Below are 23,713 nucleotides of genomic sequence, written 5' to 3'. Positions count from 1 at the left end.
AGCTCCGCTCGTTCGTTCAGAGGGGGTCCTGGAGAACCACAGGGTTTCTGTGTAGCTTGGCAGGACTGGCAAAATTAAGGCCAAAGCAGAATCTTTTGGGCTACTGGAGGAGGGCTGCAGCGAGGTTGGTGGGTGGGAGGGGCGCTTCCTGTCCGGTCCCTGTGCAGCTTCTCCTCCAAACAAATATTGAACAAATATTGAGAGAGTGTTGGTTTGAAGAGGCACCGAATTATTATCCTGCCCTTGCCTCTCATTTTCCAGTCTAGCCCTGGTGCAAAAGTACCGTAGTGATAGCTGTAGTGATTCCCTTCCCGTCTTGGGTCATGACTGCGTCCAGTTCATTCATTTCTTCATTCTTTCATTCACTCACTCAACAGATATTTCTAAGTACCTCCTGTGTGCCAGGCACAATTCCAGGCATGGGGGAGACAACAGCAAACTGCTGCTGCTTGCCCTCTGCTCACCACCTCATGTGCCACTGAACCGGCAGAGATCCAGAGCCTTTCAGGCATCTCCACTGGATTGGGGTGGGGGTGGGGGGGTCAGAAGAGGTCTCAGGCTTCTTCTCTGCCCCCAGGGGAGAACCATCTCTTTGGGTGACAAGGAACTATGGTAGAGGTGTCTTTTGTGCCTGTCCCCGGCCCAGCACCAGCTTTTCATGCCCTTGAGGACCTGTTGTGACCTTATAAATTCATGCTGGGTCCAGGAAAGTGTGTGTGTGTGTGTGTGTATTTCTCCCTGAGCAGAGCTCCAAACTGGGCAGCTGGTGTGGGGTGGGGGTGGCAGAGGGAAACAGCAGAGGATGCCAACCCCCCCCTCACCTCTGCTGAGCAGAGCCGCCTACTGGAACCCAGCACCCAAACAGGAGACGAAGTCGGCGCTGTGTTTTCTCAATCACCTGGTGGTGGGGGGTGGGGGAGTGGGGGGTGGACCTGCAGGAAGGCCAAGAGGCAAGATGGACCCCAAGGCTTGAGGCTTGAAAGTCACCCTCCCTGAGAAATGTAAGACATTCTTAGATCACATGCTCCCCTCCTCCGCCACAACCAGCAAGACTATTCCACTGAGCTGCTGGGGTTCTGGGCATTATTACGATACTGAAGGCTATGAAGGGGCCCCAGTTCTGACAGCCCTGTGCCCCTACCTTACATGGCTTGAGGGAAGAGGGTGGGGAAACCCCTGAAGTCAGGTCTCCTACCCCTCTGGACTGCATCCCTGGCCTGGACCCCTCCCTAGAGTCAGAGACCAATGAGAATGTTCACTGAGACTTTAGGAAACGCAGCAAGTCCCCCCCAGCCCACTCTGGCTCGTGGGCCATGGCTGACACAGCAGAGGAAGGCTGTGGGAGGCAGGGGATGTATGTGGGAAAGTTGGGGGCTGGGTCTCACGTGCTGAGAAGGGGGGAGCTGTATCTGCTCAGGCGTCCCCCCTCCCCAACACTGTCTGACAGAATGAGCTCGTCCTTGTTGTCTCTATTTTTAGTCAGAACTGGAAGGAAAGGAAGTTCGGGGGCCAAGCCACCAGCCCCAGCTCCCGCTGCCAGCACCCACGGCACGTGGTGCAGGGGTGCGGGGGAGCCCCGAGCCCCGGCTCCTCAGGGCAGCGGGACGGCTTCCTCCCACTGCCAGCGCAGCAGCGGGGCCTGCTGGATGAGGCGAGGGACGTGCTCCCGGTCTCGGGGCTGGGGAGGCAGCGCTGCGTCCTTTCCCTGCCCGGACACGTCCCTCTGCACTAGGTCTCTGGCACAGAGGGAGAAGGTGGAACAGGAGAAAGACCCAGTTTGGTCTCCTGAAAATAGGACTCGGGTTACTCTGAGGTGCTTCCTTTTGTGGGCTCTTTGAATGGGATCCTTGCTTTTTTCTTCAAGGTTTAAACATCTTGACTCTATTAGAGGGTGTTTGGGGCTGGCTCTCGCTCAGTGGAGGAATATATATAAGGCGTGAGCCCATAGGCTCTCTTCCACTGGCCCCAACAGCAGAGCTGGGGGCAGAAAGGCAGGAGTTGGTCAGTGTCCTCACCTCCCCAGAGGGGAGGACTCCCTGGCTGAAACCCCACAGCTGCTAAAGTCGTGACTTGTGGGTCAGGGAAAGGCAATTCAAGTGGCAGTAGAATGTGGTTGTTAGAGTTTAATTCTGCTGTCAGGTAGACCTGGCTTCCAATGCTGTCTCCTCAACTTACTAGCTGTATGAGATTGAGGAAGTAGCTAAACATCTCTGAATCTCTGTTTTCTCCTCTGTAAAATAGGAAGAATCATAGTACCTGTCCTATAGAATTGCTGAGGATTAAATGAGATAATATGAGAAAATGCATACAGTGTGTGCTCAACTGTTAGTTTATGAAAATTTAAAAGCAGAGCCCAGTCCTGGGCCTGAACCCCATTGTGGCTGACCACAGACCCGCGTTGCAGAGACTTCCTCTCAGAGCTGACTGCCTTTGCTCACCCCATTACTGCCCCCCCCACAGCCCCATGCCTCTTGACTCCCAGGCAAGATATAGGATGCAACCCACCCTGTAGCTGCAGAGCTGGAAAAGCTGTCCCTCCAGCCACCGCTCGCCACCACCGTCCTCCCACATTTGCCCCCAGCCCAAGCTGGCTACACACACCGAATCCTGGTGGAGGAATGGCTTAGGCACCTTGTCCAATGTGGGATGGGGAGAGAAGTTTGCAGGGCATCTCAGACAAGACTATGGGGAGGAAAAGGCAGAAATGAAAGAGTGAAGACTCGCTATACAAACACTTTGTAAGCGTCTCTGCAGGTGGTAAAAAGTTTGCGGGAACAGCTGGGTGTGGTATATAGACAAGCTGCAGGGGTCTGAACCTCCTGAAAGTGTGTTCCCATAGACAGTAGCCTTCAGCAGATTCTCCCAAGGATCTAGGACCCTGAGTTGGTTAAGAACCACTGTAGACTCTGGTCCAGAAGTCAGGAGAGCCGGGCATTCAATCTTATCTACCTTTCATTCCTGGAGCAGCAAACTTTCTCCAACTTCCCCACTGCTTCATGAGGGGGTTAGACCATCTGAGGTCTGTAGCCCAGGTGAGGCAGTCCAGAGCTCTGTGAAGTCTGGCCAGCAGTGGCAGAATCACCAGAACTGGGCGTGGGAGACATGTTCCCAGGAAGGTGGGAGGGGGCCCTATCCTACCCCTTCACAGGAGCCGACTTGGTCCATCAGCCAACATGTCAGCCAGCCAGCTGACAGAAACTGAGCTGCATCCCTCCACCAACCCGAGAGGCTGTTGCTATGGCAACTTCATATTTATCCACTTTAGCTCCTAATTAAGGGGAAAAGCATATAACATATTGGATGTCAAGGAGGCTTTGTGAGCCTCAATTTAGCGGCCGTGCCTGGATGTCAAACTCAAGCGTGATTGCTGTTAATCACCTTCCAAATTACCTAGATAGGTCACAAAGGGAAAGGTCTCCAGCAGTGGGGGTAGCTGGGCCCAGGGGAGATGAGGTGGTGGTGGGGGCAGGAAGGGAGATCTGTTCGGCATTATGACCCGGGGGGCTGCTGGGTGAATGCTGGCTCTGCGGGTGTCCGATTATAAGGTCTGAGGGACAGTGGCTAGGTCTGTTCCCACCAACCCTGAGTCGGGGATCTCCACCCTGGAAACTCACAGATCAAGGCTCTTGGTGTGTAGAGAGGGACTGACCAACTGATGAACCAAGGAGCATGTAAGGACCATCTGGTGGCCTCTATGTCAGAAGGAAGATTGACAGATGACCAGGGCTGCTAAGTGCAGGCTGACCTGATGGCCGGGTGGATGGATGACTGTCACATAGCAGATGGAAGGTCCGATGGGAGTCTGCTTAGGAGGAACTGGCTGGGTGACTGCATTCAGCAGTGCATCTGTGATCCCCGAGGGAGTGTCTGGCCTCTCTACCCCAAGGTTAGGCATGATCTCAGGCACCAGTTAGGACAAGCCCTGCTTTGGTGCTTCTTGCCCGCCACTGGAGTTGTGACCAGAGCCACGTCCTTGGGAGAAGCTTCATCAGGGCCCTGGGGATGTGGGAGGCAGGGAATAGAGGTTAATAGAGCAAGGTTTTAGGAGTGGGGTCACCAAGGGGAGGATGTCAGGAAAGTGGTTAAGAGCATGAGTTATGGGGTCGGGCAGACCTAGGGTAGAGTTTCAGCTCAGCTATTTACAGCTGCGTGACAATGATCAAGTCACTTAACCTCTCTGTGCTTTGGTTTTCTCATCTGTCGGGTGGGGAGGAAAATTCATACCTCACAGGGCTTGTAAAGGTTTTACAAGATAATAATCGTAAGGAGCTGAGCACAGTGCCTGGCACACAGTAAACCCTCACTGGCTATTTAGACATTATCATGAGCCAAAGAGACAGGCCTGGAAAGGAGGAGCAGGAACATGGTGCCTGAGGGCTGGGCCTGGAGGCGGGAGAAGGAGCACTTCCCCTCTGCCCCCTTTTGGTCAAAAAAATTGCAGAAGGGACCCTGATGAAGGCGGGGGGCAGGCTGGGAGCCGTGCCAGGGTGTGGTGCAGTTGGAACCTGCTGGGCCTATGTGGGGTGTTTTTTAGCCTCAGAGGGGGCTAGGGGGAAGGAGGCCCTTGTCCTCAAAGCATGATGTCACCTAAAGGCCAGAAAGGACCTTATGCAGCCTGAACCTGGGAGATCATTGGAACCACCTGGGATGACTCTACAGTCTCTTTCTGGGCTCCCCCCAGATCCCCTGAATGGGAATCTCAGAGGTGGAACCTGGGGAAACTGGTTTTAAAACACTCCCCAGGAGGACCTAAGAATCAGCCAGGTCTGGGACTTACTAGTCAAAACCAGAGGCCACTGGGGATCACAAAGGGGAAGAGCTGGAAGAAAGGGTGGACAAGCTCTCCCCCCACCACTTCACCTTTCAAAAAGAAAAAAATTCTACAGCTGTTTGGAAAAACATCTATTATGGTAATAAAAATAATTACAGCGAACGTTTATTAATTGTTTACTGTGAGCTAGGCACTATGCAAAGTGATTCACATAGATCTCTTTTAATCTTCCCAACTACCGTTGAGGTATGTCATCCCATTCATACAGATGAGGAAAGTGAGGTTCAGAGATATGTCCAAGGTCACACAGTTTGTTAATGATGGATCTAGGATTCAAATCTGGGTGGTCTGAATTCACACCTGGGCTATCTTCTCATTCTACAGTTGGAAAAATCAAGAAGCCCAGAGAGGTGAAGTAACTTTTCCAAAGTCACACAGCAAACTGGAGGCCAAAGAGGGATTCCAAGCCTGGAGACCTCCTCATCCTCCTGCTCTCCCTGCCCAAACTTCAGACATACTTTGCAGAGAAAAGTTAAGGACAGGCTGGCCTGAAGGACAGGATCTCAGCTCCATACCCCTCTACAGGCAGAATCCTGGAAATAGCAGGTGGAGTGGAAGGGGGTTGGAAGGTTCCAGACTTGGAGGAGAAGGAGACACTTGGGACATGGTGACCATGGCCATGGCAGCCTTGCTAGCCTGGTAGGAGGAGTTGCTGTGGCCTGGTTTCCACAGATGTGGGCTGCAGGCGTCCTGCTGAAAGGGAGGCTATTAAGGGAAAATGCTTTGCAAGGAGCCGAGCAGCTGGGAGGGGAGACCGTCAGAGCCCTGAATGGGGGGCTTTGTCCCTTCAGGGGCCTGGCAGGCGCTGGCTCCTGGGGTCTGTGTCTGGGAGACTGGCTAGTCGAGAGACCGAGGAGAGTCACCCCCGAGAAGGCTCCATTCCCTCCCCTGTCTTCTTGTGCCTGGTCCTCTCCCCTAGTGCTGTCCCACCTCCAGGGTGGCCTAATGGTTCAGAACACAGGCTCTGGGGCTTGGCACCAGGGCCACATTCGTGTTACTGGGAAAAAATCTCAGTGCCTCAGTTTCCTCTTTTGTAAAATGGAACTAATGAGGGTTTCTTGTAACGTTCTGAAGACGGAGCGTGAAAACGGAGTGAACACTTTGATCACACTGGCTCTTGTAGATCTTCCTGGCTTCTGTCCCTCCCAGGCCCTCCCATGTGTGAAGGCCTCTCCTGGGTCACCCCTACCCCCCCATTCCCCCACCCCCGGCGCACCACAACCAGGCAGGCTCAAGAAATTCTCCCTGCTGAGACAGAGGCCATGTGTGGAGAGAGGGGAAAGCATTAGGCCACATCCAGCCTCCAAACGAAGAGCTCTGAGGACAGAGTGCAGGCTCCAGCCTGCGTGAGGATACGTTACCGCTTACAGCTCCGCTTCCACACTGGGCACTCTGGAAGCCCTAAACCTGCCTGTTCTCTCCTACCCAGGCCTTTGCTGGAGCTGTTTCCTCTTCCTGGGACCCTTTCTCCCCTTTCCCTAGCTACCTCCTACCTGTCCTCCAGACGTTAACTTAGACCATCCCACCTCCTTTCCCTTAGACCGGGGTCCTCCTGTGTGTCCCCCACACTTGCACTGCCAAGCTCTGGCCCCTGTGCCTCTAGACCATGAGCTTTGTGAAGGCAGTGACCTCAATCTGTTGACTTACCTCCCAGCCTGTAGCACAGGGCCTGCCCAGAATAGTCAATCTATAAATATTTGTTAGATGAAGGTGTGAAGAAGCAAACAAATGAATGAATAACTGGATTCTCTGGCCCAGGGTTGGGGGAGGGGGAAAGGAGAATGTCTAGTGGGATGAAACGGAAGGGGGAGTGGGGGCTTCAGACAGGACTGTAAACAGTATCAAACATTCCCTCCCCAGGAGAAGGTCCCAAGCTGCCCTCCTCTCTCGGGACCCTGTGTTGAAGTTAGGCCACCAGTGTGTAGCCACGTTGTCAGCAGAGCTAGCAGAGGACCTACTCTGTGTCAGCGACTATGCTCGACACTTCACACACACACACACGTATCTTCATGTTCTACCTCATTGACTTTTTTAAGCAGCTCTGTGAGATAGGTGCCTTAAGTACCTGCATCTTACAAAACAGAAAACTGAGGTTCAGAGAAATGAAGGCATTCTGCTCAAGGTGACACAGCTAGCAAATGGTGGGGCTGGAAGTGTGCTTGGTGCCCGGGCACAGCTGTTTGATCCCAGAGCTGGAGCTCTCAACCACCGGGGCATCTTGCCTCCCTGCAGGATGGAGCGGAAGTCGCCATCCCACCTCCCAGGAAGTGGAAGTTGCTGGGAAACGAAGCTGGAGAAAGTTCAGACCAAACGTTCAGCTAGTGTTTGGTGAGCAACGGTGGTGTACTGGGCCCGGCAGGAAAAGCAGAGCTGGCGGCCAGCCCGGCCACCGGCTCCCCATCTGAGCAGAAAGACAGACAGACAGACCCCAGGAAGAGGGGTGGGTGATGACAGTGGGCTGGGGAGGGGGGGTGCCAGCGCATGCTGTGGTGACGTTTGTCACCGGGTGGCTCGAGGGTGGACGTGGTGGGCCCCGGGAACAGGGCACGGGTACACCGAGTTGTTCTTGGAGGGGCTGTTTGGAAGACTTTGCACATTGGAGGCTTAATCACTTGGCATTTGCTGAGCTCAGACGGTGGCTCCTTGGCACTCAAGCCACTAAGAGGGATGACTTCCCCACCTGTCCCCAGAGAGGAAGTGTTCCTGCGTCTTAGGGCTCAGTGCAGAGCACTCTGACTTGCTCTTTCTCTCCCTGAGGTGCAGGGTTCCAAGCTTTCAGAGTGCCCTTCTCTTGTGACGAATGTCGAATGAAAATGCCATCCTTTTAGCAGAGCGCAGAGCCCCTCGGTCTGTAGGAGACCCTGGGGGCTGCCCTCCCTGCTTGTCCAGCTGGCTGGGAGCAGGCAGCCCATTAGGCTCAGTCTTTGGCCGTGTAAAAATTACCCAGTGAGGTGTGAGGAGCGGCAGTGCTGGGGCTGCTCTGCAGAGAGCTAATCTCTGGCCATTCCTCCGGAGAAGCATGGCTCCTTAGCTGGAGGGTCTGTAACATCCCTGCCTGTGTCCTGGTGTCATCAGCTGGTTGCTGAGAGCAGGAGGGGCCCAGACTCCTGGCCCCAGAGCTGGGACCTTGAGCACCCTGAGAAAGGGGAGGCACTGCTCCAAAGTTCCCAAAGCTTGGTGGCTTGACTGAAGGCAGCAGCCTTGCCCAGGTACCCTGCGACCGGGCCAGGGGCCCAGCGTAATGCCAGGGAGAGGGACTGGCATCACTTGCAGTTAGGAAGTCATCTTGGGCTGGAGAAAGGGTTGGGTCAGGAGAGAAATAAGGACTGGGAAGGAAGCTAGGGATGGACTCCCACCTGAAATGGGAATCAGAGGAAGAATGGGGTTGGGGCAGGGATGGAGTTACGGCAGGTTAATATGAGTTGGCTTGGTTTTGGTATCGGGGCGGGATTGGGGGTGAAGTTGTCATTGGGAGGAAGGTTGGAGTCAGGGTTGGGGATAAGGTGAGGGTCAGTGGGGTTGTGGCTGAAGCTTAGGTTTGACGCTGGTGTGAGTCAGCATTGGGTTCAGAGTGAGATGATAACTGACTCAGAACTGGACGTGGCAGTGATTGGGAAATGGTGGGAAACAAATTTACTCTTCACCTACTTGGGTGTGCCCTTTCTGAGCAAGCGGCAAACCCAAAGTGGGCTCCTGGAGCTGTCTCCACAGGTACCAGCCATCAGGCTCCTGTCTCATCCACTTACCTCTACCTGCCCACTCTTACCCTCCTCTCCTTCAACTTCCATCTCTTGCTTTTGGTACAGACAAGGATCACATGTCTCCTTCCCGATCACAGCAGATGTGACTGAGTCCTGTGCCGTGTTCTCTTCCAGGCAGCTGTGTGTTGCAGAATACTCCAGGCATTCTGGGTAGGGCTCCATCAGCTGGGCCCTCATCCTGGGGGTGAATGGGGACATGGTACACCCCGTCCCCCTCCTGCCTGGCCCTTGGCAGGGCCCTGACCTCTGTCCTCCTTTCTGCAGAGGCTCCAGCCCCTCACACGCCCCCTCTCGCTTCTCAGGGTGACAACCTGACATCCTCCAGCACTGAGCGCTGGGGTCAGGCTTTTAAAGCTGTCATTGGGGAGACCATGGCCCCATGCTCACTGGTTCCGCTGCCCCAGTGTCCCTTCATGCAGAAACACGCATCAGGGCATGAAACAGAGGACGAGTGTGGCACTGTGATGCCTTTTAAATGCAGGCAATTAGTGGCTAAATAAAATATAGAACAAGCATCTCCTCCCGCCTAGGGCAGGGACTCACTGAACACTGCCTGGATTAGGGACCCTGGGAATAGATTGGGGGAACAGACTATGGTAGTCCCATTCACCCAGTTTGGAGCCTCTTACTGGGACACAGTTGAAGGGAACTGGGGGCTCGTGGACTCCTTATAATGCCTCTGCCTTGTTAGAGGGCTGAGGAGTTCAGGGAAGCTGTGGGGGTCTCATGGGAGCTGAGGGGGAGTCCCGCAGAATAGGGAGAAGCAGAGGAGAGTGGCTTTGAACTCAGCAAACCTGGGTTTGCACCCGGGGTCTGCCACTGACCAGCTGGTGTGAGCTGAGCAGGCTGCTCACCCTTAATAAGCCTCAGTTGCCTTGGCTGTAAAATGGGGATGACACTAGTCATATCAACCTCTATTGATGTTGCTAAGTTTACATGAGGTCCTAAATGCTCCACACCCCTCAAAAAAGAGGCCTCCCAGACAGGAGTGAGGCTGAGGTGGGAAAGTAGAAGTACTGCTGAGAGGCCCTGCATGGATGGGAGGACGGCCCTGGAAGGGAACTGGGAGTTCAGGGGAAGGTGGGCAGGTCCCACTCCTGGACCAATGGCTTTTTCCTCACTGATGGACCCTGTCAGCTTATCCAGAGAGAAACAGGTGACTAGGCTCTGACATTTAGAGGATGAAGCAAGGAAGAACTTAGACTTAGCGACTCTGGGAGGAAGCTCCCCCTTCAGTCCTCCTCCCCACTTCCCTGCTCTTGGGACGCCTTACACAGATAACCTCCTGGGATGACTTGCTCTGTATCTTGCATTATGGCTTCAACAGGACCATGTTCTTCGAGCCCAGGGAGCCTTTAGCAAACAAATGATCCTGGCAGACCTGTGGCACCTATTTTCCTTCCCCTATGGGTCTGGCCCATCCTGCTCCCATGCTGAGCTGGGCCTTCTAGGGGGCTTCTCAGGGGATGGGACAGGGTCATGAAGCAGGTCAGCAGATGGCAGCTGTGGGGACAGAAGAGGCTGGGCCAGGACCCTGGGTCGCCAGTCACTTGGCTTCTGTGCCCACGTGGACTCCCATCCTGAAGCTCCAGCTCAGCCCTGTTCTTTAAATAAAAGGAATGACATCATCCTCAGGCTTAGCTGCTGAGCTGGAGGGAGGTGATCGGAGATACTGCGGAGGGGAGGCCTGAGCTGCTGGGGCTGGGGGTGCGGCAGCCAGGGGCAGATGAAGGACAGACACCCAGTCCCCTCTGGAGACGTGTGTGTGTGTGTGTGTGTGTGTGTGTGTGTGTCCGTGTCCCAGAGTCCACCCACGTGTATGTGTTGGGGAAATTGCAGAATCATAAACTGCAAGAGCAGAGATGGAACTTCACGCTCCTGCTAGAAAAGCAGAGGCTCACTGACAATGCGAGAGAGTCAGGGAGGTCTAGACAAGGCCCTCCATGTTTCTGAGTCTCAGTTTCCTCATCTGTAAAATAGGGGTAACAATGGTGTTAGCCTTGCAAGCATTTTGTGTGAATGGATGTACTTGGCACCTAGTAGGGGCTCAAATAAATGGTGACTATTGTGAATACGATGGGGCAGAAGGAATGCCGGCAGCAAGAGAGCATTGGGAGGCCCCAGGAGGCCTCCACTGAGATCAACCCGACCCTTCCCAGCAGGAGTCTGGGCCTGTGCTCTGCCAGGTAGGGGGTGTGTGGTCCTCACTGTCTCTTCAGGCTCACCTGTCAGCAGCCCACTGCTGGTCCCAGGAGGCCTGGGGACTGCCTCTGCTTTCCCTTCCCCTCCCCCCGCAGGGTGCAGCTCTGGATCCTTCCATGTAAACCCTGAGTTCTGTCTTCCCTGAGCATCTCTGAGGCCTCCCCTCGGGGTTTGCTCAGGCTCCTGACAGCTCCTGCCCAGCTGAGCTCTCACTCCTGGCTGACAGCTCCCCTTCCCTCTTAGGGTCCCTGTCCTCTCCAACCCCCCCCCCCCCGCCCCCGCCCCTCACAGGTACCTTCCTTGTGCTCATCTGCGCTCCCTTTTCTCAGCATTCCCCTCTCAGTCCCTCTCCCTATTTCTGCCTCTCCTTGTCCCTGACTCTGATGTCTGTGTCTATCCAGTCTCTAACACTGCCTCTCCGTCCTGGTTTTCCTGTCCCGACCCGTCTCTGATATGAACTCTCTTGCGATCTCTGTCTACCAGTCTCTGTGTCTTTCTCCATTTCACATTGTTTTGTTTTGCTTTTTGTTTTTTGTTTTGCTCCTTAAAAGGTAAGTCCCAGCCTTGAGCAAAAGCCCCTGGGCCAGTGATCCAGAAGGAAGAGGGCCCCCCAGCCCTCTTCCCCCACCCCATGTGGGGTGCAGCCCTGGCTTTCTGTACTTCCTGAGCACGGGTGTGTGTGTGGGCCGAGGGCAGAAGGCCCATCTTGCCTGTCATCTGGAGAGACGTGTGTGCAAAATGTTAGCTCTATGGCTCTGATTCAGCTCCCGGGCGGCTGGCTGCAGAACACGATGACGGAAGAGGGTGATGGGGACCCGGAAAAGGGAACTGGGCTGGAGATGGAGCCCTGGGACATTGGCAGAGGACCTGAGGCTTTCTAGAGAGGACCCTGGATGGGATAATGGTGGGCTTAGGTGGGGGTCAATAAGCAACGATGTGGCCTAGATGGGATGCAAGTAAAGAGGGTTCAGCAGGGGGCGCTGGGTGTGATGAAGGAGCCCGTGGGTAGGGGAAGTGATGGCAGATGAGTGAGGATTCAAGGGTTGGTGAATGTGGGTGGAAGGGGAATGGGAAGGGTCAAAAGGAGGCATTAAATGAAATGAGTCATGGATATACTGAAAGGCCATGGGATGCGGCTCCTTGCGCCCTTCCTCTGCTTGCCCCTCTCCTGTCACCCTTATTCACTTTTCTGCTTCCAGCCCTCACCTCTCAGTTCCTATGTTTCCCCACCGCTCCTCCCCTCTGCAGTTTAGAGTTGCTAACAGCCCGTCCCATTTAGGACACTGCCCCTGTAGACCCCTGTATCTGTAAGGGGTGGTCTGGTCCTGCAGGCGACAGGCAGTGTTTCAGGGCTGACCCTCCTACCTGCCTGCCTGTCTGTCTGCTTCAGAAAGAAGAGCCCCAGTTCCCACTTGCCCTGGTCCGGCAGAATCAGAAGGAGCCTGGGGTGTAGCTCCTGAACCTGGGGTCTGAGCTGGGTGTTCTGCTGGTGAGGATAAGAGCAGGGGTGGAGTCTCCAGCACATTTTGGTCAGCGCTACTGGATCCTAATATGTGCCTAGGGCCTGCGTGTGGCCAGGCCACAGACAGCACATACAGTCAACTCAGGCCAAATTCACCTACTGCTTCCCCAACCCAGGACTTTCAGCCCATGTCTGTATCCACAGGGACCTGGGACCTCCTTCCAGAGCCAAAGGAGCAACTCCAGTCCCGTGTGGGCCTGAGGATCCACACCACCCCCACCCCCGCCTCCACCAACACCATCCAAAAGCGTTAATTGGTTACACTTGTAGCCAATGGTGGGGGGGTGACCTAAATTTAGGCTACTTTCCTGGGCTGTGGTTGGGCACACTGGTCAGGAGTGAAGGGCTATTCGGGGTCCACTCCTGCCTTATCAGCCCTGCCCTACAAGCAGGAGGACCCTCTGGCAGCCTGTGGAGGTGCAGAAAGACCCTCCTCCATGTCTCTGTGTGGGTGCACTGGGCTGCTGTGTTCCTGTGGCGCCGGTGGGTGCGTGACGATGGCAGCTCCCACCCGGCAGAGCCGTGAACAGAAGGGGCGAGCTGCCGGCAGCTTTAAATAGCTCCTCGCTGTATCTCACTTGCCGAAGCCCCACCCCCCCACCAAGTCTGGCTGCCCCAGGGAGGGGCTGCGTGAGCCCCAGAAATGAGGCCAAGACACAGGGGCTCAGTCTCCACCCAACTCAGAAACACCCTCCAGTCACGGAAACACCTACCAAACACCTGTTCATCACTGTATCTAAGAGGCACAGCCCACTTTTTTCCTGGGTCGGGGGTCCAGGAAATCTCTTAATGGACTGTGAGTCATCAGGAGATAGGCTCTGCCTGGGCCTGCATCTTGGCTGCAAGGATCTTAAGGGAGAGTCTTTATTCAGGCCCTCCCTTAAGGGGGGCTGTGTTGGTCCAGGTGTGGCCCCAGTCACTCTGACTCGGAGAAGCAGCCCACCTCCCCCCGCTCCTAAGAGCAGTCAGTGGCGACCCTCTTGGTCATCAGCTCGCCTTCCCACCTTGGCCTTCATCTGTCTCTGCACAGACCTTGACGACCTGACCCTGCAGCCTTATCCCTCATCACTCTCCTCAGCCCACCCAGCTCACCCCAGTCATCATACATTCTTTCTGCTCCCCAAACATGCCCAGCTCATTCCCACCCCAGGACCTTTGCACTTGCTCTTCCCTCTGTCAAGATGCTCTTCTGTGGCTTTTCCCATGATTGAAGACAGGGCCACATTATGATTTTCATGGGCCATAGGTGCTTCTGCTTTTATGAGTTCTTTCTTCCATAAAAGACATACAAATTATACATTCTGACTGCACTGGTATAAGCATGAATATGTTAATATTATATACTAAAATATTTTCTTCCACCTGAAAGTTAATTGTTTCCTTCTGGTTTTAAAAGAAATTGAAACATGTTCACGGGCCCCTAAAACAATTAGAGACCCTAGGTATTTGGCCACTGTCCCTAATGGAGCGGTTGGCCCTGGTTGGAGCCTTCTCATAACTTAGTTCAAATGTCCCTTTCTCCGAAAGGCCTTCCTTGAACTCTCCGTATGAAATATCCCTCCATATTCACACACTGGCTTGTTACCCTGATTTACTTCCTTCATAGAATTTGCAACTATCTGACAATATCTAGTTCTCTTGTGTACTTATTCTCTGTCTCCTATAACTAGAATGTAAGTTCCCTGAGGGTAGGGACTTTGTCTTTCCACTGCTGAATAACCAGCGCCTCCCACAACGAGGTCTGTAGAATGGGTGAATGAACAGACTTGAACCGCCTGACCAAACTGAGTCCCTCCCCTCAGCTGCCCTAGCACTGGTGTTCTCTCTTATCAGGCCCCCTCAGACTCCTTTCAGGTTTGAAGAAAGAAGGGGATTCACATACAAGCCTCATACACAACTCATTTGGTCTCTCAGAGCCCCAGTTTCTTCATCTGGAAAATGGGGATGCTAATGCTAATCTATCCTGAGAAATGAGGTAGCATATGCAAAAGCAAAGGACCAACCCTCAGAGGGGGGTTCAAGTTTCTTCTCCCCTTTCTCACTGGCCACCTCAAAGATTGCTTTCGTCCAAGGGCGGGGAAAACTCTAACTGCACTGAGGCCTACATGTCTGTAAACACCATAGGTGCTCAAAAAACATTGGTTTGTTACTTGTGGACCATGTCGCCTCTTCGTCCTCCAGAAAAACTTTAAACCGAAGCCCAGTGGGAATTCAGAACATCGTCCTCTCTTGCTCTCTTTCTATTTACTGAGCCCTGTGCTGGACTCCAGGGATCAAGGATAAATGGGAAGAATACAGGTCCGTGCCTTCCTGGAGCTCATGGTCTGGTGGGCTAGACAGGCGTTAATCAGACAATCACCCACATATAACTGCAATTGTGCTCACCGCTTCAAAGAAAGGGCTTGCTGGGCTGTGAGAACACATGCTGGGGGAATGTGAGCAGGTCACGGGGGTGAGGAACAGCTTCCCTGAAGAAACAATGACTGAGCTGAGATCTGAGAAATAAATTGGAGTTTGTTTGGCAAGGAGCTTGACTGGCGGCAGGAATGTTCCAGACAGTGGGAACAACATGTGCAAGTGCCCTGTGCCCAAAGAGATGCTAGCAAATGAGAGCAACTGAAGGGAGACATAGGTGGCCATAGACGTGGGGTGAGGCTGGAGAAGTGAGCGGTGGCCACACTGTTGCAGGACCTTGGAGGTCACACTGTGGTCTTTTCTCTTTATCTGGGGTCCTCAGAGGGTTTTAAGTCACATGATCAGATGTGCATTTTGAAAAGACTGCTCTGGCTGACTAAGAAATAAAGATTTGCAAGGTATGACAAAAAGATTCAGAAATCATACTAGAAGAGGGATGGCAAATTTATGCCATACTTGTCACAATTTCCCGTTCTCATACCCAAAGCAGACAGTGCTAGTCAATTACAGCAGTGATTCTCAAAGTGGTTCTCAGACCAGCAGGAGCAGCATCACCTGGGAATTAGTTAGAAATGCAAATGATCAGACCTCACACCAGACCCTTGGAATGGGAAACTCTGTGGCTGGAAGCCAGCAATCTGTGCTTTAATAAGCCCTCCAGGTGATTCTGATGCAGGCTGGAATTTGAGAACCACTGAACTGTAACACTCTTTCCTACTAAGCCCCATGCAGCATCAAAAACCTCCTCAACATGCACACTAAAAACAGTCACTAGCAATCAGTCCCAGAGCCACTGTGAGACAAATTGTGCAGGGCACTGGGCTGAGGGCTACTCAGAGGAGGCTGCACAGACCCAGCTCTGGAACTCAAGAAGCTGGGACCCTGACAAAGCCCTAAATGTGGGCAAGCAGCCAAGGGTGCCAGGAAAAATAGCGCTGGACACAGAGTCTGGAGATCTGGCCTGGCCTCACCTCCTGCTCAGCCTCTGCTGGGTGGCGGCACAACTAAGGCTCCCTGTCTGTTTCCTGGCCTGCATTGACGACGGTGGCTCTGAGCAGCGGCCCCTTCTCCTGCAGCCTGAAGCCAGAGTGAAGCGAAATTCATGTGTGTCCCCAGGGAAAGCCCCTATAAATCTGCCTCCCCACCGGGCCAGCGTGGAGCGGGGAGTGGAGCGGTGGCAGAGACATCACCCAGAGCTTGTAAGAGGCAGCACATGACTCAGGCCTGGGAAGGAGGCATCCATCACCCTGGGCAGCCAGCGAGGGGAGAGAACCAGGGAGGGGCAGCGTGGGAGGAAGAGAGCCAAGGAAGGAGGGGGCAGAGCTTAGCCCCTTGCCAGCTCCACTTTCTCACAGGCCTGGGACCTGTGAGTCCCCCCCTGGAACAGAGGGACTCAGCCCAGAGGGGAAAATCCTGACAAGGAAGTTGGGTGGGATGAGAGTTGAGGGGTCAAATTCTTTGAAACCACGGAGGATACAGAAAATGTGGTCCTGCACTGCTTATAAACCTTGAGACTCATTTCAAAAATTCCTCCTCCAGACCAACTTATCTGGCTTCTTAGCTCAAATGTCACTTCAGCAGAAAGGCCTTCCCAGATCAGCCATCTGTCTCCCACCCTCGCATCACCTTTTCATTGTCCTCAGAGCTCCATCACTCTTTGGGATTCCTGTATTGATTCGTGTCCTGGCTTATGGTCATCTCCCCACATCTTCCTGAGATGGAAGCAGGAGTCTCCCAATCTTGCTCATGACGCTCCCACTGGGGCTGAGAGCAGCGCCTGGCATGGAGCTGCAACTTACCATGTCCTAGGAACAGTTTTAGATGATTTACATACATTATTTCATCATGTGCCAATCTTGAAAATGGGCAATATAATTATTTCTCATTTTTCAGTTGGAAACACTAAGGACAGAAAGGAAAGTGACTTGCTTAAAGTTCACACGGCCAGGAAGTGGTAGAGCCCCAAGGACCCAAGTCTGACCCCAGAGCTCAGAATATTTGAATGTGGGAGCAAGGGGGATGTTGGAAACACGGGGGCGGGGGTGGGAGGAGTGTTGACCCCAACCTCTCAAGTTACTGATAAGGAAACATTAGCCCAGAACAAGGAGGTTCCTTCTGAAGCTGGAGTTACTTAATTTAGGATTTCTAAAGGGAAGTCCTGCTTTACACAGCTGCTGTCCAACTTCTGGAATTTGTTACCCCCAAGGGGTCTGCACAGGCTGAAAATAGAAAGGAGTTCAGAAAGGGCTGCACGAAATTAATGGATGACGGGTCCCCAGTGGTAATTAAAGGAAGTGAGAGCTGCTGGGGGTTTGCGCTTAGACATTTGAGGTCAGCATCACTGCTGGGTACGGCCGTGGTCTCCCCCAAATGGGTCCCGGTGCTCCAGCAGAGAGCAGCAGGCTGGGAAGCATGGGGGAGGAACATGATCTCAACTTCTCAGCCCACTCTGGCAGGATTTGGCTGCCTGGCCAATCCCCCCCCCCCCTGCCATCCCTAGGTCCGGCTGAGCTGTTAGGGGCTGGGTATCCTGGCTTGCTGACTCACTCACCTGCCCCAAGAAGGGCCATTTGTATATGTTCAGGTTTTCTGAGTACTTATTTTCTTTGCTCCTTCTTTTTTTTTTTAAGAAAAAGCTATTTTTGCCAGGTCGTTATTACTTCCTAATTATTCACGCTCCTTTCATTTATTTGTCTTGTTACGTACAAAACTCAACCAGCAGCTTTCTTATTTATCTCGGATTCATGGTGAATGGCATGCCCATACCCCTTTTTTCAGGTCAGCCTAGGGGAAGAGAGGCCCCCATGCCCCCTCCTCTCTGGGCTTCAGGCACCATCACTTCCTAGTGACTCCCCTCCAAACAGCCCCTTAAAGACCCCTCTGGGAACACCACTCATTATGCTGCTGTCCTGACCTCCCCACCTCTCTGTCCCTTCCCTCCTCCACCCACAGTGTCTCCCTTCTCGGCTCTTCACCCTCCTTTCTCTCCTTCCTCCCTTAGTCCGCCCACCCTCCCAGGGCTTCCCACTCTCTGCTTCATGCATTTCTTCCCCCCTCCCCCTTGCCCCCGCCCCCTGAAAACCCTCACATCCCAGAGCCATCCTCAGAGTCCCCAGGGCTGCTCTCACCCCACCCCACTTCCCACTCCCCCATCCCAAAATGTCCCCCACAACCCCAAATTGTGCTGGGTTGCCGGCAGGCGGGCACTGTGGCTCTCAGCTCTCAGCTGATCATTCACTTCCCCCCAGGCCTGTACAGTACTCTTTAAATTCCTTACTCCCTGAAAACTCACTTCCTCAAAGCCCAACAGCGGTGGCTCATGGAGGGGCAGGGCGAACAGGCAGAGACAGATCCCTAGGATTCGCAGTCCTAGTGGGGTCAGAATATGGTCCCCCTTTGAGCCATGTTGGGGGCTGAGGACCGAGGCCGGCAACTCTCCGCAGATCCTGCTCCCCGGCCTACTTTATGGAGGCCCTGGCAGGAACGGTGGCCCCCCCAACACCACTCAGACTCCCTGAGCAGGGGATCCTGTGGCCACCCAGAGGCAGGTGGCTGTGTTGGGGCAGTTGATAGCTGGACCTGAGCCTCCTCTCCACGAGCAGCAGCCCTGGATTTCTGCTTGGGTCCTTTCTGGCCTCTGCTGCAGCAGCCACCTGGCTGGGGACAGGGGTTCGAATGCTCACGCAGGTACCTTATGTGTGTGTCCACATGGCCCACACAGCAGCACATGCAGCCACGTCACACATCTCTACACACTGTGCATTAGTGCAGGGCATCTCACCCTCAGCACCATAATCACCTAGAAAGCTTATTAGAATGCTAGGCTCCACCTCTGGGTTTCAGATTCCTTAAGTCTGAGGTGGGACCCGAGAATGCACATTTCAAGCACAGGTCAGATGCTGCTGATGCTGCTGGTCTGGGTACCACTTTTTGAGAACCACTGCCCTAGAGATTGCCACACATGAACACACAAGTTGGTACACATTCATGCACAGGAGTTTTGTAAAACAGCAAGAGTGAGGTGGCTGGGGGAAAACTGGAAGCTATGAGCCGAGTTTGGGGATTACTCGGCCCAACAACACAGATTCCCAGTATTCTTCACTCTCACCGTCTCTGCCTCTTGCTGTTTTTCTATCGCTAGCTGCATTTCTGTGCATCTCTTTCTCAGTCTCTCCGCCCTCCCTGCAGCCTCCTAGCCCTGGCCAGGTCCTGCAGCTCCAGGTGGCTTCCCAGCAACTCTGCACACAGGAATTCATCCATCTCCATCACCCCGCGAGTGAGTGGCAGTCAGGTAAGAGAAGAAGATTACAGAAGAACAAGTTCAGCTCCCCCCTAACAGGGAGCTTGCTCACCATGAGAACACAGCCAATTATTCCCCCTGTTCTGGGGGATAATCATTAATGCTACAGGAAATTCTAAACAAGCGATTAAATCATTACTGGGGAAGGCGCAGCGAGCCTGTGCCACCATTAAGCCTCTTTTGGACTGGGAGGGCTTACCTGGGAGGTAAGATGGGGGAGACAGGCCTTGCCCCATCCCTGCAGCATCACCGGCAGTCAGTCTAGCAGGGGCCAGCCCCAGAACCACCTTCCCTCTCTGAGCTGCACACCCAGCTGCTGTCCCCAGAACCCCTTCTGACCCACCCACAGAGGGGGCTCTGTTCGAGCAGCTTCTCATGATCTCATGCCTTCTAAAACCTTACCCAGCTAAGAAATCTATTCATTCAATCAACAGATATTTCCTGAGCACCTACTATGTGCTGGGCAGTAGTCTAGGGCCCGGGGAGATACTGGTCAACAAGACAGGTGTGGTCCCTGTCCTCATGGAGCTCACAGTCGAGTGGGGAAGACACATAATCAAAATGTGAATAAATAGGCAAGAAAATAATCACAAATTGTGGCAAGTGCTCAGGAGGAAATGAACAGGATACTGGGTGTTTTGAGTGGAGGATCTACTTGAGGGCTCTCAGAGGCGACTCACACTTTAACAGACAGGCATCCCTTGGCTTAGCCAGCAGTCTATGCCTCTCTCCTGGGCCCGCAGATCACGTTTTATGTGAATGTCTGCAACATCTGAGCAGCCCTCTTCCTACCCCGAGTCCCCAACATGCTATCTTTGGAAGGATAATGAGTACCTATCACAGCTACTGTGTTTTAGCACTTACTATGTGCCAGCATTGCACTAAGCAATTTATGGTCATTACATCATTTCATCCACAGAACAGTAATTACGTTATGAAGTAGATGTTTTTAATCCCCATTTTACAGATCAGGAAATGGAGACCTGGAACGTCTGAGCTATGGGGTCAAGTCACTCAGTAACTGGCCGGTTGAACTGAAGGCTGAGTTCTGAGCAGAGGCATTAAACCCCCACCTCATCCCACCTCCCAGGAGAAACGTGAGAGGTCTGTGTGGGCTTTGTGGGGTTGATTTCAGGGCTGAGAGACCGCATAGCCTGAGGTCCCTGTGGAGATGGGGCGACAGTGGGCTAGTTACTAGGTACTAAGGTATAACCAAAAGGGCTCTCCCCGCTCCACGTCTCCAAAATGCAGCCCAGAGAAGGGAAGCAGCTGTAGGACCCTCTTTGCCTAGGGAACCGAAGATGGTCCCCTTTGGCTGCCCCTGCCCCTCGGTCTCTGTGGACCCAGAGAAACCATGCCCCCCACCTCCCCAGCTGCCCCCCAGGCTCCTGCAACCTCAAGAGCCCCGCCCCCAGTGGTCCAGCCTGTCCTGCGCCTCCCACCCCGGGGCGGCCGCATTCCCCGGGCCAGGGCGGTGGAGCAGCCAGAGCCAGACAGGACTGGAGCCGGGTCTGCGGTGACTAATCGCTGGTGCTCGGGAGGCCGTGGTGAATTATTCACACGGATTCCGTGAATTATTCAAGTTGTTATTATTTATTTTTCAGATGCGCCTGCGGCAGAGCCTCCAGGCCCATGTTCAAAGGATGACATAAGTCCTGACTCTTGATCGCCCGCGTCTGTGGGGAACGAGTCAGGCCTCTCTCGCGCCTCACTCAGGAGTCCCAGAGAGCGGGCTGAGGGCACAGAGCTGCTGCCTTCAGGGCGGGCTCCTGCAGGGCTCCGATCCTGATGCCAATTACAGAACTAATAGTTCCCACTTACTGCTTCTCACAGTCCCACTGCATCACTGCCCTGCACGGGCACAAGCCAACAGCCCGACGGCCCTGTGAAGACGCTCCTCAACCCCACTCTACAGATGACGGAGCTGAGGCTCCCACACGTATTATCCCTTGCCCAAGGCCACCAGCTAATAACTGGGATTCTGGCCCAGGTCTGCGGATCTCTAAAGCCAGCGGCCGCCATGCGGCATACGTCTGTGGGTGATGTGCCACGTGCCTGACAAGGTCCTACCAAATCTCTTTGCTGCCCCAACTGCACCCCCACCCCAACTCCAGGCTTTAAACCAGGCTGAGGGCAGGGCTGGCCCAGGACTTCTAATGCTCTCAGAGGAAACTTCTGTGTATACATGGCAACAGGGTCCCGAGCAGTCAGAGCTGAGCAAGGTCTACCTCTCGGGAGCAGAGGTGGCTTTGCCCACAGAGTCCCTAGGTGAAGTGGCCCAGGCTCTGAGCAAGTGTGACTCAGGGTTGCCGCAGCCACTCCCGACCCCCGGCCTCACACAGCCCTCCCTCCCGCCTGCCTCAGACACAGACAGAGCACTGCCTCCCCCACCTACACACACACATTTCTGAAAGAAGCAGCCACCTGGCTTCCCTGCCTCCTTCCAACAACTCTCCTGCTGTCTAAGCTCCAGCCCTCTGGCCGCAGCTCTGGTCTCTGTCCCTGAGGAGCCCCCCCTCCGCCCCTTCCCGGAGCTGCCAACTGGAGGAGGCAAAGTGGACATGCCGACTCAGCTCTGGGGAGGCCCTGAGGGCCCCTTGTCAACGTGACCATAGTCTCACAGAGACACCCTCGTGTCCTGGAAGGGCACCTTTGTCTTCCTGCTACCCTGTTCGTTCATTCATTCATTCATTCACTCATTCACTCCATAAATCCTTATTGAATGCCTGCTATGTGCCGAGCACTGTTCCAGGTACCAGGGGAACGGCCAAGAGCAGCAGGCCCTCCTTGTCAGGCTCCTCCCCAACCTCCCCGTGCCCACACCGGCTCTCCCAGGACCTGTCTCTCCTGACAGCAAGCAAGCAGAACCTCAGGCAAACTGGATTCGAGGCTGATTCTATGAGTCTGCCCCTCTGGGTGACCTTGGGCCAGCACCTCTGCCCACCTCTGCCTTCCTTCTTTTGAAAATAAGGGAGTGGGGCCAGAATCTGCTTTCTAAGGCCGTGCCAGCCTGGCTTTTCTCAGGTGTCAGTAACTCAACAACAGGGACATCATTGTTTCCATCTTACGGCTGTGAAAGTCAGGGTCTGCACATGCTTCATCTCAGGTGGACTTAATAACTAGCCCACTCTTGGCTCTGTGCATTTTAAAGAGGAGTCTGGGAAGGCTCTGTCGCTTGTGGTGTATCTCAGTTGCCGGAGAAGCTTGGGGGCTGAGGAGGAAAGGAAACAAACACTTTCAGAATGCCTGCTTGCCTTGCAAATGTTCTTTGTTCATCTTTGTAGAGGTGGCTATGATTATCCCCATTTTACAGACAAGGAAACTGGGACTCAGGCCACACAGCCGGTAAGTAGCAGGGCTGGGATTTGAATCCAGGCCGACACTGGCTCACGCTCTTGCTGCGCCACCAGGCTGTCTCCCCTGCCTCAGATGGGCCCTGGGGACGGAGTGTGGCTTCCTCTTCCAAAGCCTGTCGGAGCCGGGGGAAGAGACCTCTTCACTGAAACGACTTCTAGGCAGTCGGTGCCGCTGATTTGATTTCTCCCTTCTCCACCGACAGAGGAGAGGAAAACCTTGGGCTCAGATATGCTGAGTCATCCAGGGCCCAGGAAACCCAGGGTTATATTTACCCCAAGGCAGCCACCTCAGCAGGTTCGGGGCTGTACTTCCTCTTTCTCTCAAAGCACCTGGACTCCTTCCCTGGCCAGGCAGGCAGGTAAGGAGGGACCGTGGAGCTGGAACGCAGTGGCAGGGCACCCCCGCCTGCAGCCCAGTCAGTGACCTTGTGGGCTGGACACCGACCTCTCCCTCAGCCCAGCCTGACATCAGCCTGGGCCTTGCCCCAGCGGTCCCCAGACCACTGGCATCTGAATCCCAGGGCTTGTTAACACTGCCCGCCTGCATATTCCTCCAGACCTCCAGAGGGGATCCGGCAGGAGTGTGCGTGATACAGGTTGTTAACCAAGCTTCCCCCTGAAGCTCAGAACTGCTGGGCTGAAAAGCCTGGGCTTTGGGGCAATCCTGAGTGAGTTATAATCCAGCGGCTGACACTCACTAGTTAGGCGGCCTGGGGCTCGGCACTGCGTCTCCCTGAGCCCAGTTTCCCTGTTTGTGGGAGAAGAGTGATAACTATGCCTCCTCGTGGGGTTGTTATGAGGATTACACCAGGTGATGGAGACCATGAGCTCAGTAAAGGCCTGGGCGAATGAGCATGGCAGCCCCACCCCTCCCCCAGCCCCCAGGTGAGGCTGGCCCTGGGCCCATAGTTCTGGGAGGACTGAACTTGTCCCCCAGGCTCTCAGCTCCTCCCAGCTGCGGTTTATCTAGTGGCAGTTTCTAAGAACTACCCTCCAAATCACAGTCACGGGTCCCTGTTGGCCCCTGTCAAGGCTCCAGCAGGAGGCCAGCTCTGCAGAGCTTTGCCTTGGACAGACTGGCATAGAAGGGGTCAGAGAAAGCTGCCTTGTGCTCTCATGGGCAGAAGACTTGGGGCTGTGATCTGGGACCCAGGGAGTGACCCCAACTCCATCCTGGGAGCTGCCATTGAGGGAGAACCTGCTTCCCAGGCAGTTACATTCCGTGTTGGACTTCCTCTCACCCTGGCTGAGGTTAAGTACTTCTGTTTACAGATGGCAGACCAAGGGCTCAGTCTTTGCCTAAAGTCGTGGAGCTTCTAAGTGGAG

At 54.3% G+C, this 23,713-nt stretch overlaps 2 long non-coding RNA genes across 3 annotated transcripts in view; both read left to right on the top strand.

Annotated features, from left to right (window-relative positions):
- Nucleotides 1-20,704, top strand: part of LOC140689429 (uncharacterized) — a 76,520-nt gene extending 55,816 nt beyond the window's left edge. For both annotated transcript variants that reach the window (XR_012064365.1, XR_012064364.1), the window contains exons 5-7: nt 18,920-19,022; nt 19,999-20,135; nt 20,636-20,704. This is a non-coding gene — a long non-coding RNA (uncharacterized lncRNA). The remainder of the gene's footprint in view (nt 1-18,919; nt 19,023-19,998; nt 20,136-20,635) is intronic.
- Nucleotides 3,566-4,933, top strand: LOC140689427 (uncharacterized). The gene is made up of 2 exons (XR_012064360.1): nt 3,566-3,886; nt 4,744-4,933. It is a non-coding gene; the product is annotated as an uncharacterized lncRNA (long non-coding RNA).
- Nucleotides 20,705-23,713: the final 3,009 nt, after the last annotated feature.

Source organism: Vicugna pacos, chromosome 3 (assembly GCF_048564905.1).
Source record: "Vicugna pacos chromosome 3, VicPac4, whole genome shotgun sequence".
Classification (NCBI taxonomy): Eukaryota; Metazoa; Chordata; class Mammalia; order Artiodactyla; family Camelidae; genus Vicugna; species Vicugna pacos.
The sequence above is the reverse complement of the archived record's forward strand: the minus strand, read 5'-3'. Positions and strand labels throughout refer to the sequence as shown.